Source organism: Canis aureus, chromosome 6 (assembly GCF_053574225.1).
Source record: "Canis aureus isolate CA01 chromosome 6, VMU_Caureus_v.1.0, whole genome shotgun sequence".
In the NCBI taxonomy this organism is placed as follows: Eukaryota; Metazoa; Chordata; class Mammalia; order Carnivora; family Canidae; genus Canis; species Canis aureus.
This window is the reverse complement of record NC_135616.1, coordinates 36,618,613-36,635,158: the sequence shown is the minus strand read 5'-3', so window position 1 is coordinate 36,635,158 and position 16,546 is coordinate 36,618,613. Positions and strand designations below refer to the sequence as shown.

Here is a 16,546-nt window from a genome sequence, read left to right as displayed (position 1 = left end):
TGTTACTTAACCCATCAGTTTTAGATGGTATCTTTTCAGTTGCCAGCATCTCAGGATTTAGCACTCATCCATTTCCCTTTGTTTCTCCTAGCTCTATCCTTCCTCTTCTTCCAGCCTTCATTTTCTACTGCATTGTCAGAATCTGATCTGCTATACAGAATCTGATCTGCTATACAGCTATTATTATTTTTATTTATATTTATATATTTATTTGAGACTTTTTGGGTGAATGTTGGACTTCTAGATTGACATGTATTTATCTGAAGATTTCCTTGATTTTGTCTTTGAACTCTTCTGTAGGATTTATTTCCGTGATTATATTTTTAGTTTATAGAAGCTTTTTCTTTTAAGAGAAATTTGTCCTCAATTTATGGGGAAAAATGCCTCAAATTATCTGATAATGCTAATTTCTTTGAAAAGATCTCTTGAGACAATTTTCTTATTGGAATCATGGTTTGTATTTGGGAATACCATGCTAATTTTTAAAAAATGGTTGTTATTTAATACAAAAGATTATAACAGGTAAGGAAGGTATAGGTAAATAAACATGCATGTAGCCATCATATAAGTTAAGAAACAGCTCATTTCATTAGGTCAGCAGGGTATTCTTTCCTGATTTTATCCACATTATATAGATATATGAATTTTAAATTATATCTATATGTGTAAATTTTTAATATGTTTAAAATTTTTATACAACTGGAATGATGCTGTATTTGGGGATTTTTTTTGTTTATTATCATTTTTAATTTTCCATGTATAAATACCGTCTGCCCATTCTCTTGTTGGAAATTTGTGTAGTTTCCTTTTTTTTCCCCCCATTACAGGTCCTCAAATTCCTTATTCAACCTTCCAAAACCCAAAATGTTCTGAAAATGCAAAAAAGAAAAATTCTATAAATTTAACCTGCACTGATTTGACACTGTGATTTTGATTGATCTCATTTAGTGTAAATATTTGTTGTTTTTTTTTAATTATTTATTTATGATAGTCATACAGAGAGAGAGAGAGAGAGAGGCAGAGACATAGGCAGAGGGAGAAGCAGGCTCCATGCAGCGGGAGCCCGACGTGGGATTCGATCCCGGATCTCCAGGATCGCGCCCTGGGCCAAAGGCAGGCGCCAAACCGCTGCGCCACCCAGGGATCCCTAGTGTAAATATTTGTATGTTTCATTGTAGAAATTCCAGGAGTAGAATTGTTGGGATTTAAGGATATGTTCATCTTCAACAGTACTAGATGATGCCATCTTATTTCCCAAAGAGGATTGTATCAGTATTTGCTCTCTCCAGCAATGTAGAAGTTTTCATTGCTTATTAGCTTTCTTACTAACCCTTTTATCAAATTAAAAGTTTTGCCAGTGAGTAAAAATTTCTCCTGTTGGTTTTTAATTTTTCCCTTTGATAATGAAAGTGAGCATCTTTTATTACGCTTATTAACATTTTCTTAACTCTTCTGAGATACTATTACCTAGTTTATGTCTTTTGTCCGTGTTTGCATTGGGTTTAAAATTTTTTTTCTTACTGGTTTGTAATAATTCTACAGTTGGATCTGTGTATGCTTTCTGGATTCTGATCTCTTAATCTGTGCTAACAGCACCATCATGTTGTCTTAATTACTCCAACTCTATAATAACTTTCACAAAAACAAACTTCTATTGATAAGGACTTTCATGTAGGAAATACATAGATCATGAGAGTACAGCTGGATGAATTTTTCAGTATAACCAAATGTGGATAAAGAAATAGAACATTATCAGCACCCTAGAGACTTCCCTTGAGTTACCTCCCAGTGACTAACCTCTGTCTCCTCAAAGATACTACTGGCTTGATGTTAGTCTTAGATTAGTTTTGTCTGTTTTTTGAACTTTATAAAATAGATCTATATATCTTGTATATTTATGTGTATATATTTGTGTATATATTTTTCATGTCTGACTTTTCTCCTCAGTTTTGTTTGCAAGATTCATTTGTATGTAGTTGTAGTTCATTCATTCCCTTCCACTAGCAAAATAATAATTCCAGTTGCTTCACATTCATTCTTGTTCACTTTTAATTTTACATATTTTAGTGAATGTTTAGTGGTTTTAATTTGCATTCTCCTAATGAATAATGATGTTAAGCCTCTTTTAATATATTTATTGGCCATTTGGATATCTTTTGTGACATGGCTTGCCAGTTTTTTTACCCATTTTTATACTGAGCCAGCTATCTTTTTTATACAGATTTGTAGGAATTCATTGCATGTCCCAGATAACAACTCTTGCAGGTTATATTTTACAAATAATCTCGTTTCCCCAGCCCTATATGTCTTTTCAAAGATCTTGACTTCTCAACCTATCCATTGTCCTTTCCCCATTGACAGATATTTCTAGGGGAAAAGAAGCATCAAATGTTGGACTCCCATTTTCTACACTTTCCTTCTTTTCATAGTGTTGGCCTCTCACGTCCTTGCTGACTTCATAGTGTTTCATGTCTTTAAATGGATGTTTTTCATATTATGTTCAGTTTTTAAATTTTCATAGGGAAGGTTAGTCTCCGTCTGCTCAATCTTTGAAGGACAAGAAGGAGGCCAAGTTCTGCCTTATAGTTCTTTAGGGAACTTCTTGGCTATTTGATCCATTGAAAATTTTTTAAATCTTTTTTTTTTAAGTTATGTACACATACAAACACGCATGATCTATTGGGATTTTGATGGGCAATGCATTGGATCTGTAAATCAGTTTGGAGAGAATTAGGTTTTCTTAACCATGAATATTGTAATCGCCATTTATTTGTTAGGTCTTTTACAATGTCTTTCATAAAGTTTTATAATTTTCTTCAACTAAACTATTGCAAATATTTTGTTAGATTTATTTTTAGGTACTTTATTTTTATATCAAGTCATAAATGGTAACTTTTCGTAATTCTGTTTTCTACTTTGCTGGTGTATAGAAGTACAGTTTTGACTTTGTGTAACAACCTTGCTATACTCCTAATTGTGGTAAATTATCTATAGAATTCTTTGGATTTTCTGTGTAGACAGATCTATCTGTGAATAATGACCTCTTTGTTTCCTCCTTTCCAATTCTTATGCCTTTTTTTTTTCTTTCTTTTTCTTGTCTTAATGTGCTGGCTAGGATCTCCAGTACAATGTTGAATAGAAGCGGTGATGGGGGCATCCTGATCTTGTTCCTGATTTTAAAGGGAATGCTTTCAAAGTTTCACAGTTAAGTATAATGCTTGCTGTAGGTTTATTGTAGATAATCTTTTCAGGTTAAGGATGTTCCTTTCTATTACTAGTTTGCTAATTTAAAAAAGCCATGAATGGATGTTGAGTTTTATCAAAAGCCTCTTGTGTTTTTTGAGAAGATATTTTTCTTTTGTAATCTGTTTTTGAGAAGATATTTTTCTTTTGTAACCTGTTAACAGGTTTATGCTATGTATTTCAAGCATAAAGTCAATCCTGATTTGTCTCTCTTTTTCATTATTGGACTCAAATTGAAGATAGTTAACTTAAGATTTTTGCTTCTAATAATTAATAATATTGACCTGTAAAAATATACGCTTCTTTCTCTGGAAGAAATTATGTAAAATTAGAATGATAGAATTCCCTATAAAATTGTTCCTGTTTTTTTTTTTTTTTCTGTGTGTGTGTGTGTGAGAGAGAGAGACACTTCTTTTTTTTGTGTGTGTGAGACACTTCTTAACTACTGATTGAATTGCTTTGTTGATAGGATTGTTCATATTTTCATCTTTCAAGACAGTTTCGGTAGGTTATAATCGTATAAGAAGTTGCCCATTTCATTCATGGTCTTGAAATGATATTAAGTTGTTAATCTCTAATTTTGTGTAGTACCTTTTATCTTTTAATGTTAATGTTCCTTTTATCTTTTTTCTTTTAATGCTTTTTCTTTTGATCAATACTAAAAACTAAAAGCTTGCTAATTTTTAAAGACTTTTCAAAGAATCAAGGGTTTTTTATGCTTTTCAATGTATCTTCCCCCATTTTATTAATTTCTGCTCTTTATTTGTATACTTTATACTTTTTTGGTGTTTATTTTTATTCTTTCTCTAATTTAAGTTGGATGCCTTGCTTTTTAATTTTCAGTGTTTAACATAGGTCTCCATTGTTTTCCCTGCATCACACAAGTTTTGATATGCAATGTTTTCATTATTTTTCACTGTGAATTCCTTAATTTATGAGTTATTTAAAAGTTTTTATTTCCAAATATATGAGAGTTTCTTTAGTTATTGGTTTTTAACTGTGTTGTGGTTAGGAAGCAAGTTCTGTGTGATTCTAATATTTTGAAATCTGCTAAGACTGTGGTCAGTTTTTATTTTTTTGTACTTGAAAGAGAATGTGTATTTTCCAGTTGTGAGCACAGTTTTACATATGTCTGGTAGTTAGGCTTGTTAATTCTATTCAAATCTTCCATATCTTTTTAGAGAGAAGTATGCTAATCTTTTAGAAGAATGTTTTTTCCCTAGTTTATGTAGTTATACTGATTTTTTAAAATATATTTTAAATTAAAAAATATATATTTTAAATTATTGCTGATACATGAAAATTAAAGATTATATTTTTCTGTTGAATTGGAGCTTTTACTTTACTCTCTGTCGTTACTCCTTGTGTCTTTGAATGTTCTTTGTATTACTGTTTCATATTATACCTATACTGTTTTCTTTTGGTCCACGAATCTTGCCTGATTTTTAAAATTCTCCCTACTCCTACATTTTTGTTTTCTTTTGTTTTAGTTTTCTCTCGTGAATATCATGCTGTTGGATTAAAAAATAATCTGCTTTAGTAATCTTGGTCTTTGTAATTTTAAACTTATTAAGATAATTGTCAGTTTACTCACAGTTGTAAAAAATATTACAGACATTTCATGTACTCTTTACCAAGTTTCTCACAGTGGTAGCATCTTGGAAAACCAAAGAACAACATCACAACAATATTAGAAGGATATTGACATTGACCCCAACAAGAAATAGACCGTTTCCATCACTATAAGGATACCTCTGTCTTTTTTATTGCTATGCCCACTTCCTTCCCATCCCCTTAATACCTTAGACCCAGTCATCTGTTTTTCATTTCCGTGGTTTTATTTTTTCTAAGAATATTATATAAATGGAATCATACAGTATGTTACCGCTTGGGTTTTTTTTTTTTCCCCCTGATCAGCATCATTCTCTGGAGATTGATTCATGTTTTATGTATCAATAGTTCATCTCTTTATTGCTGAGTATTTCATGGTTTGGATTAGTTTAACCATTTACCTGTTGAAAGACATCCATGTTGGTTAGAGTTTTGGGCTGTTAAGAATAAAAGTGCTTTGAGATTTCTGCAGAGGCTTTTTTGTGAACGTAAGTTTTCATTTCTCTGGGATAAAAATACCCAGGAGTGCAATTCCTTGGTTGTATGGTTATTATAAATATGTAGTTTTTAAAGAACTTGCCAAACTGTTTTCCAGAGTGGCTGTACCATTTTACATCCTTACCAGCAATGTATGGAGTGATCCAGTTTCTCTGCATCCTCGCCAGCATTTGGTGTTATCACTGTTTTTCATTTTAGTCATTCTGGTATGTATCTAGTGATACCTCAGTGAGGTTTTAATTTGCACTTCCCTGGTGGCTAATGATAATGTGTTTCATGTGCTTATTTTTTGTCTAACCTTATTGGTGAAATCTGTCTTTATGCCTTTTGCCTTTTTTAAAATTGGATTTTTTTTTCTGTTGGATTTTGAGAGTTCTAGAGATATACTAGGTACTTGTCCTTTGTTGGTATGTGGTTTGCAAATACTGTTGGCAAGCCTGTTGATTGGTTTTTCATCTTTAATGGGGTCTTGCAGAGCACAAGTTTTTAATTTTGGTGAAGTGTAGTGTATATATTTTTTTCTTCTGTCGATTTTTCTTTGAATGTCAAGTCTAAGAACTCTTAGCCTAGTGCTAGTTCATGAAGATTTTCTTCTGTTCTTCTTTTCTGTTCCCGAAAAGTTTTAAAGCTTTATTCTAACATTTAAGTCCGTGATCCATTTGGAGTTAATTTTTGTATAAAAAGTAAGTTGTAGTTGGATGTATAGTTTGCATCAGCACCATTTGTTGAAAGGCAATCTTTCCTCCATTGAGTTTTTTTTGACCTTTGTCAAAAACTATTTGGGCATATTGTGTACGTCTGTTTTTGGGTTCTATGTTCCATAGACCTGTTTGTTACCTCTTCTAATACTACATACCACACAGTCTTGGTTACAGAGCTAAGTTGTTGAAATTGAATAGACTGATTTCTATTTTTTTCATATTGTTTTAGCTCTTCTAGTTCCATTGCCTTTCCATATAAATTTTAGAATAATCTCATCTATAAGAAAGTCTTGGTGGGATAAATGTGTGTCAGTTTAGTGAAAATTGGTGTAGTTACTTTGTTGAGTCTTAAAAGCCATGGAGAATCCATTCATTTAGATTTTCTTAGACTTTTTTCATTAATATTTTGTAGTTTTGAGTATACAAGTCTTGTATTTTGTTAAATATTTAAACAAGTATTTTCTTTTTTTTTGGAGTGAATGTAGTGTTTTTAACTTCTTTCCATATGTTCTTTGTCAGTATATAGAGATATGATTGGCATTTGTGTGTTGCTCTTGCCTTCTGCAACCTTGCTGAACTCAGTCATTGGTTGTAAGAGTTGTTTTATAGATTCTTGGGATCTGCAAATATAGGCGATTTTTAAATTTTTTTTCTTTTCAGCTTGTGTGCCTTTTATTGCCTCTTCTTGTCTTTTCCTTTTCCAGAACTTACAGACCTATTCTGACTAATAGGGTGCGAATTGACATTCTTGCCTCATTCCTGCTTAGAATGATACATTGTCTTTCACCACTGAGTATAATGTTAGCTCTAGATTTTTTTGTAGGTGATTTCTATCAAGTTGAGGAATTCTCCATTCCTGCCTCTTGAGAATTTTTATTATGAGTGGGTATTGAATTTGTCAAATGCTTTCTCTGCATTGACTGCTATGATCATGTGGTTTTCTTTTTTTAGCTCTTAGTAAGGATATACTACAAAAAAAATATACTACATTGATTTTTGATTTCACACATTGAACCAGCCTTGTAATCCTGAAGTAAAACCTCACTTGGTCATGGTATATAATTCTATTTATTTATTTTTATTTATTAAAGATTTTATTTATTCATGAGAGACACAGAGAAAGAGAGGCAGAGACACAGGCAGAGGTCGAAGCAGGCTCCATACAGGGAGCCCAATGTGGGACTCGATCCCAGGACTCCCTCCTGGGACTCCACGATCACACCCTGGGCTGAAGGCAGGTGCCAAACCACTGAGCCACCAGGGATCCCCTATAATTCTTTTTATATATTACTAAATTCTATTTGCTAACATTTGTTAAGCATTTTAACATTTATATGTGTGATGGATATTGGTTTATAGTTTTATTTTTCGTACTATTTTTATTTAGTTTTGGCATCAGGGTAATACTGGTTATAATTTATAGAATGAATTTGGAAATATTCTGTTTTCTGGAAGAAATTAGATTGGTGTTAATTCTTCTGTAAATGTTGGGTAGAATTCTCCAGTAAAACCATTTAGGCCTGATTATTTTGGGGGAGTTTTACTTTGTAATTTAATTTTTTTGAAGATTTTATTTATTTATTAGAAAGTACTAGCAGTGGTGGGGAGGACAGACAGGGAGAGAGAGCCTTAAGCCGACTCCATGTTGAGCATGGAGCCTCTTGCTGGGCTGAACCTTGCAACCCTGAGATCATGACCTGAGCCAGAATCAGGAGTTGGGTGCTTAACTAACTGAGCCACCCAGGCACTCCTGTTTTGGGGAGTTTTAAAATTATAAATTAGATTTCCTGAGGGGTTTTTATGTACTTCATTTTTATTTGTTGGGATTATTGATATATTTACATTTATTCTTCTTCGTTTTGTGCTTTCCTACTTTTTCTGTGTTTTGTCTCTCCATGTTACCACCTTTTGGGCTGATTTTTTTCCCTGCCCATTTACTTGTGTGAAATTACTTTTTTTTTTTTTTTTTGGTTCTCTTGTACACCCTTGGAGTTATCTTGGATTTTCTTTTGAAATTTTGGTACATGTGTGTAAGTCTAAAGCTATCTATTCCTTCAATTACAGGATACTTTAAACTGCTCCGTACTCGACCAACTTAAATGCATGCCATTGCCCTGCAGTTTTGTTTGGTCATTTCTTAGCCTTACAAATGTGATATCCTAATTTTATCTAGTAGATGTTTAAGCTAATCACCTCCCTCCCCAGGCTGTCATTTCCTTTGGTCATCATTCTGCTTAGATTCCTCTAGATTCCTCCGGTGCAGCTGTAACGGGCTTTTTATTTTTCTTTCCTTGTGCTAGACATGCTTGCTTTCTCAAATGTTTTCCACCTGCTGCCTCCAAGGCCTTCGAACGCTTTTCTGCAGATATTGATTGGGTGGCTTCTCACTCCTTCAGTTATTCAGTTACCTCTGGAGGTAAACCTTCCCTCTTTAAGATTGCAAATCCTTTACCTCTTCACTCTCTGTTTCCTTTTCTCCCATTATTTTTGACCTTTGTTATTGCCACCTGCCATGTTATATATTTTATTCTTTATGGTAAGTGCCACCTGCCATGTTATATATTTTATTCTTTATGGTAAGTTTTAATTTGTCCAGCCCCTCAGTTATTCTTTGAAGTTTTATTATATTTATAAAATTGAGGGATAGTGACATCTTTTCAATATTTATTTTATCTAGTAAAATAATATAGTCCTTACTTTAGTCAATGGTTCTTTTATGTCTTGTTTTTATGTAGCTATTACAAAATTTTTAAATTTATGCCTTTGCACTTTATATTTTGTTACTTAGGCTTTTTAAAAATAATGTTATTTTTCTTATCAGTAACTTGAAAATCTATATAGATAACTCCATGAATTTTCTTATTAGGTCTTATTTTTCAGTGGATGCTTTTATATTTTCAGTATAGACAGTTCTGTCATTTGTAAATTATAAATATTTTTAAAAATCTGTATTAGGCACTCTAGAATAATTTTGAATGAGAAAACATCTTTCATAGGTTTTTATGATCAAATGTTTCATCTTCAAGGAAGATATTTGTTCTTGATTTCTGATAGCTACCTTTTATCATGTTAACAGTTTCATTCTGTTTCTTTTTATTGAGAGATTTTATAAGTAATGGATAGGACTTCTTCAAATGCCCTTTTGTCATTTATGCAGATAATCATATGGCTTGTTTTGAGCAAATCTTTTTGTATTGCTTTCCTTACTTTTTAACAGTTTTCAGAATAACGAGAGTTGGTTTCTCAACATCCTGTAACAGAGATCAGTGAGTTTTTTTTTTAAGTATTGTTATTATGAACAAGTGATTTTTAATACATTTGATGTGTTTGAATTGATGCAGTTATTTTCTTTGATGGTTAGATTTTCCTGTCTTGGGCTACTGGGTGGTTTTCTGTTTCCTTCTGACAAGATTCCAGTAGTCTTTGATAATTCCTTTGCTTTCTGGTATTATAAAATATTCTTGTGCATTTTTTATCCCAGACTTGCAAGTAGCCATTTCCTCAAGGAGCCTGGGTTCTCTCTCTCTCTCTCTCTTTTTTTTTTTTTTTTGGAGCCTGGTTCTTTTTGTGGGAAATGGTATTTAGACCACAATCTGTTTTTTTCCCTGCATTCAAACAACCAGCAATTTTTGCTTGATTAAATCTAAAATACTTTCAGATTTATGGAAAAGTTGGGAAGATAGTACACAGAGTCGTATATAACCCACAACTAGTTTCCCCCATTGAAGCAAACTCTTTATAGTGGAAACATTCTTGCAAAGGTAGAGAATTCCCCATGTACCCTGAGCTTCAGCAGAGATCACCTCTTATCTTTGTACTCTTACTCTTTTTTCATGTCTCCACTCATTCCTGGCAATGACTTTTTTTTTTCCAGGTTTCAGGTAATATTTTTTATTATTTTCTTAATTGAGGTATTATTGACATATAATGTATTAGTTTCAGATGTACAATATTTGTATGCATTGCAGGATGATTACCACAATAAATCTAGTAAATATCCATCACCTTACAGTTACCAAAAATATTTCTCTTGTGATGAGAACTTTTAAGATCTCAGCAACTTTCAGATATACAATATGCTGTTTTTTTGTTTTGTTTTGTTTTTTTGTTTTTAAGTAGGTTCCACGCCCAGCGTGGAGCCCAGTGCGGGGTTTGAACTCATGACCCTGAGATCAAGACCTGAACTGAGATCAAGAGTCGGACGCTTAACTGACTGAGCCACCCAGGTGCCCCACAATATACTATTATTAACTGTATTCATCATGCTGAACATTACATCCCCTTTATTTATTTTATAACTGAAAGTTTGTACCTTTTGAAGCCCTTCACCTGTCCCCTTGAACCACCAGTCTGTTCTCTGTACCTATGAGCTTGGTTTTCCTTTTTTTTTTTTTTTTGCTTTTAGATTCCACATATAAGTGAGATCCTGTAGTATTTGCCTTTCTCTGCCTGACTTATTTTGCCTAGCATAATGCCCTCAGGGTTCATCCATGTTGTCACAAATGACAAGATTTCATTTTTTTATATGGATGAGTAATATTGTATATATGCGTAGAAGTTGCTTTATGTATAAAGCTGTGAGGGCTGCGTGTTGATATATAGCTGCTTTATTCATTTATCCGTTTATGGACACTTAGGTAGTTTCCATATCTTGGCTATTATATTTGAGTAATGATGCAGTGAACTTGGCAGTGGTGCACATATCGTTTTGAGTTATAAAGTGTTTAGTTTTTTTCAGGTAAATAACCACAAGTGGAATTGGTGGATTCTTTGGTAGTTCTATTTTTAATTTTTTGAGGAACCTGCATCCGGTTGCCATAGTGGCTGTACCCATTTACCCTACCACTAATAGCACACAAGAGTTTTCCCTCTTCTCTACAATCTCAGTAACTTTGTTGTCTATTTTGATCGTAGCTACTCTGACAGGTGTGAGGTGATATCTCATTGTGGTTTTGATTTGCAGTTCCCTGATAATTAGTGATATTGAGCATTATTTCATGTCTCTTTTAGCCACATGTATATGTCTTTATTTGAAAAGTGTCTATTCAAATTTTTTGCCCACTTTAAGTTTTTATTTAAATTCCAGTAAGTTAACATATAGTGTAAATTTAAGGTGTACAGTTTAGTGATTCAGCGATTCCATATAACATCCAGTGCTCATCACAAGTGCACTCCTTCATCTCCATCACCATTTTAAAATCATCCTTCCACCTCCCTTTTGATAACTATCAGTTTGTTCTCTGTAGTTAAGAGTCTTTCTTGGTTTGCCCCTCTCTTTTTCCCCCTTTGCTTGCTTGTTTGTGTCTTATATTCCACATATGCGTGAAATCATATGGTATTTGTCTTTCTCTGACTGACTTATTACACTTTAGAGTACTCTGGAGCTAGAACCATCTGAGTCATTGCAAATCTGCCCAATTTTTAATTGGACTTTTTTTTGGTTGTTGATTTTTCTAAGTTCTTGATATGTTTTGGATATTCTCACCTTATCCAGATACATGATTTGCAGATATTTTCTTTCATTGCATAGGTTATCTTTTCATTTTGTTGATGGTTTCCTTTGCTTTGTGGAAGCTTTTCGATTTGATGTGGTCCCACTTGGTGTTTTTGTTGTTGCTTTTGCTTGTGGTATCAGATTCAAAATGACATTGCCAAGGCCTATGTCAAGGAGCTTACTGGCCTTGTTTTCTTCTAGGAGTTTTATGATTTCAGGTCTTATGTTCAGATCTTTGTGTAGTGTAAGATAATAGTCCAATTTCGTTCTTTAGCATGTAGCAGGTAGCTGTCCAATTTTCCCAGCATCATTTATTGAAGAGACAGTCTTTTCTCCATTGTATAATCTTGGCTCCTTTGTCATGAATTAATTGACCATATATGATAGGGTTTATTTCTGGGCTCTCTAATCTGTCCCATTGATTTATATGTGTTTTCATACAAATGCCTTACTCTTTGTTTGTTTGTTTTTTTTTTTTTATAAATTTTTTTTTAAATTTTTATTTATTTACGATAGTCACAGAGAGAGAGAGAGAGAGAGGCAGAGACATAGGCAGAGGGAGAAGCAGGCTCCATGCACCGGGAGCCCGATGTGGGATTCGATCCTGGGTCTCCAGAATCGCGCCCTGGGCCAAAGGCAGGCGCCAAACCTCTGCGCCACCCAGGGATCCCTGTTTGTTTTTTTAAAAGATTTTATTTATTTTTTCATGAGAGGCAGAGAGATTGGCAGAGACACACAGGCAGAGGGAGAAGCAGGCTCCATGCAGGGAGCCTGATGTGGGACTTGATCCCGGGTCTCCAGGATCAGGCCCTGGGCCAGAGGCAGGCGCTAAACCGCTGAGCCACCCAGGGATCCTGTAGCTGTGTAATATAGTTTGAAAACAGGGAGCCTGGTGCCTACAGCTTTGTTCTACTTTCTTGGAGATTGCTTTGACTATTTGGAGTGTCCTCAAATGATTTTAAAGGAAATTCCATACATTGTATGATTTTTATCTGTAAGTATTTTAGCATGCAACTTTAAGCATAGAAATCATCTTAACCAAGTGTTGTACATGGTTTATTTTAAGCTGTTTTTATTTTCCTAAGTTAAACTATATTTGGGTACATTGAGGGCTTTTGTGTTGGTACTCACTGGAAATGTTGATGAATTACAAAAAGATTTCTGTGGTCCATATTGGGAAATAAGAAGGAATTGGTGGTATACCAGGCTCCTTGTTTCATTTGACTTTTACTTAAATTTTTGTTTTAATAAGTCTGACTCTCTGCCGAGGTTTGGCACACAATAACTTGCATGTTTAAAAAATTTGTGTTCAGATGTTTTATCATGTTTGTCTTCTAACATGTATTTAACTTTCTTGTTTTGAACAGTTTAAGAAACAATTCCATCTTTTCTTTGAAGGTTTAGTAGAATTTATTTATTCATCAAGCTGTTTGGGTGTAGATCTTTTGGAAGTGGAGTGGGCAAGGATAATCAGGTGGAGTAATTTATGTTTTTCTAGCAAATAACTTTAAGTTAGAGTATAGTTGCACACGTTATTCTCTTTATTTAAAGAAATTTGCTGCTGTCTTTCATGTTCTTTTTTGCATTCTCAAGACTATTTTCTTTCCTTTTTTTGGACTTCATGTTAAATATTTTTCTGCATTTTGCTTTCTAATTTATGATTGGTTTGTTTTTATCCTTTAATTCTTTACTCATTTTGAGGGTGTGTGTTTGCTACTTTTTTGCTTTTTGAAATACTTAATTGTAAATTTTGTATAATAATAGAAACATTTATGGAGATGCTCTCCCTAGTTTTGGCTTATTTTACAGATTTTGAAATGTAGTATTCTCTTTATTGTTTCTTTTGATGGTTTTCAATTTCGATTCCTTCAGCTTAAGAGTTAATTTAATCAATGTGTTGGGAGGAAGAGATCCACATACAATCTCTCAAGTAAAAGGGATTTAATTATAGGAAAAATGTGAATTCACAGGAATACAGTGCTAGGAACTAAGGCCTCCTATGACCTCTGAAATGGGCAATAGTTAGGAATTGGGAGTATCGGGCATCCCGGGTGGCTCAGTGGTTTAGCGCTGCCTTCAGCCCAGGGCATGATCCTGGAGACCTGGGATCGAATCCCGCATCGGGTTCCCCGCATGGAGCCTGCTTCTCCCTCTGCCTGTGTCTCTGCCTCTCTCTCTCTCTGTCTTTTATGAATAAATAAATAAAATATTAAAAAAAAAAAGGAATTGGGAGTATCTAATTTGTTACATAGTTTCTCTTACAGGTTGGTCAGTCCTTTGATGTATTGATTATATATCTGGTGGTTTTTCTTTATGCATTACTATGTATAAGTGAAGAGGTGAGTTACTTTAATATTGTAGTTGGGATAGGCAGTGATAATAATGTGACTTATCAGTTTCCTTCAGCAGTTCCTTTCCCTACCCCATATTCTACATCCTAATGGATGGAGTATCTATCTACAAAGTTTGTGTTGATCTTTATCATGACTTCCAACCTATTAGAGCTTCCCCAAATTCCAGACTGCCTGTGAAGTTTCTATCTCATGCCTAAGATGAAGAGCAATCTCAAGGAAATCTTTTTACTCGTTGGTTATTGCGTGTAACTATCATATTTATTTTATTTTATTTTTTTTAAGATTTTATTTATGAAAGAGAGGCAGAGACACAGGCAGAGGGGGAGGGAGAAGCAGACTTCCCATGGCGAGTCTGATGTGGGACGTGATCCCAGGACCCCAGGATCATGACCTGAGCTGAAGGCAGATGCTCAACCACTGAGCCACCCAGCATCCCTCATACTTACTTTCTTAATGAGATTTTCTAAATATAGCACCTTTAGTTTGCCTTCATTCCTTGTGTGATGTTCCAATTATATGACCCAGCTTTAATTTTTTAAATAATATTGTTACTTGAATTTGATAAGTTGATTTAAAGACCTAGTCTTAATTTGTATCTTTTGTTTAGAGATCCAAATTGTTCACATATCTTTTTAAAGATCAGTCCTGCCAACATTTCTCTCTAGTTCATAGAATTTCCTTAATATCATTTACCGAGCATTTATTGAGTAATTCTTTTGCATAGAGCATAAAGCAGTTGTCACCAAAGTATTAGAAGACAGACTTTGGGAGGCAAGATGGACTGGATAAAGTACACTTGGAAAATATTATACAAAAATTATATTAAAGCTGTAGACATTCGAGGTTGGGAAAACAGTAGCTGAAATCTGTTCTTAGTGGTCTTCATAGCAGGCGCACCTAACTTGGTGACAGCTGAAATTTGGTTGAAGACTCAGTTAAAGTGCTGCCCTTTGTCTGTTTAAGAGGAAATGGGATCCAGCAAGGTTTGTCTAGAAAAACATATTCCTAGAATGGGACTTGGTAAGTTCCCTAGAGAGTATCTTAATAGTGAATTCTAAATAGAGGAGTTTTTGTTGTTGTATGTTTCTGAATATAAATAGATGGCTGGAGGGATGAAGTGACTTTTCTAAGCTCCTGAGTCTGGATGCTGGGACTTGTCCTGAATATGACTGCTGGTTGCTGTTGGGAAGCTTTCTGGCAGCATCGTAGGTTCGTGGCCACCCTTTTCCAGTGGCACTTTGTCTTCACAGCGTTTTGCGATACAGAGACCATCCTTGTCTGTTCTCCTTTCCTTTGCCTTTCCACAACCTGAGGGATTTCTTTTTGCTTCAGAATTTCCTGATTCCACATTCATGTTGTGAGCCCTCAGCTCTTTCTTCCTTTTTGATTGTATATTTACAACAGCTACTGGCTCTAGCCAGTTACATTTGCATTTTTTGTCACATAAAGTTATCATTGGAAATAAGAGATGTGAGACCTCCCATCACATTTTTTTTTTTTAAATTTTTATTTATTTATGATAGTCACAGAGAGAGAGAGAGAGGCAGAGACACAGGCAGAGGGAGAAGCAGGCTCCATGCACCGGGAGCCCGACGTGGGATTCGATCCCGGGTCTCCAGGATCGCGCCCTGGGCCAAAGGCAGGCGCCAAACCGCTGCGCCACCCAGGGATCCCTCCCATCACATTTTGAGAGCCAAGCTTAGGATGATTTTGTGTTCTTTTTTGTCATTTCTGAAAAATCTCTTTAAAGCAGAGAATAATCTGAAAATAAATAGAAGGAGGGAAGCAAAGTAATGAATTGAGTTAGATTTCTTTAGAAAATATCCCAGATATCTTTTATATGTATGACTGTGTTAGTGTTCTCATGGTTTAATGTTGCTTACGCTACTGTAGTATAAGCCAGCTTCAGTTCAAGTATTAGGATTGGGGACTTTGGGAAAGATACATTGTGTTCTCGCTTGGCAAGACACTTGAGAAAGCTGTCATAGTCCTTTTTATGCGTGAAACCTTGGGTAGATTGTAACTTGAGGTCAAGTTATTGTCTTGTTTTTCACCTTCACCTAGCATTTGGGGTAAGAGATAAAATCTTTATTTTTTTATTTTTATATTTTTTTAATTTTTATTTATTTATGATAGTCACAGAGAGAGAGAGAGAGAGGCAGAGACATAGGCAGAGGGAGAAGCAGGCTCCATGCACCAGGAGCCCGACGTGGGATTTGATCCCGGGTCTCCAGGATCGCGCCCTGGGCCAAAGGCAGGCGCCAAACCGCTGCGCCACCCAGGGATCCCTAAAATCTTTATTTTAATATGTGGAGGAAATGAAGCCAGTTGAAGTGTGAAGACCATGTGTTGTGCTGTATGTTGCTATTAGAGTGTGATTTAGAACTGTACTGTCCAGTGTGGTAGCTGCTGGCCGCATGAGGTTTTGGAAGCACTTGAAATGTGGTTAGTCCAAATGGAGATGTGCTCCCAGATGTGCTTCACTGGATATTGAAGACTTGGTATTAAAAAATATCTCATTGACCCTTTTAAAAGATTGATTTCAAAAAGAGATTTATTTTAGAGAAAGAGCAAGCATACACGCATGCAAGGGGAATGGCAGAGGGAGAGGGAGGGAGAATCTCAAGCAGACTTCCCACTGAGTG

General features: G+C 34.7%; 1 protein-coding gene across 13 annotated transcripts in view; it reads left to right on the top strand.

Moving 5' to 3' along the window:
- Positions 1–16,546, top strand: part of PIAS2 (protein inhibitor of activated STAT 2) — a 147,223-nt gene that overhangs the window by 27,817 nt on the left and 102,860 nt on the right. The window contains exons 1-3 of one of the 13 annotated variants that reach the window (XM_077900663.1): positions 3,116–3,204; positions 5,450–5,558; positions 12,915–13,021. The exons of 9 other annotated variants lie outside the window; for them this stretch is intronic. The gene's annotated coding sequence lies outside the window, so the exon portion shown is untranslated. Of the gene's footprint in view, positions 1–3,115; positions 3,205–5,449; positions 5,559–12,914; positions 13,022–16,546 lie in introns of those variants that run through there. 3 more of the 13 variants (XM_077900666.1, XM_077900664.1, XM_077900669.1) reach the window with 3 other exon arrangements.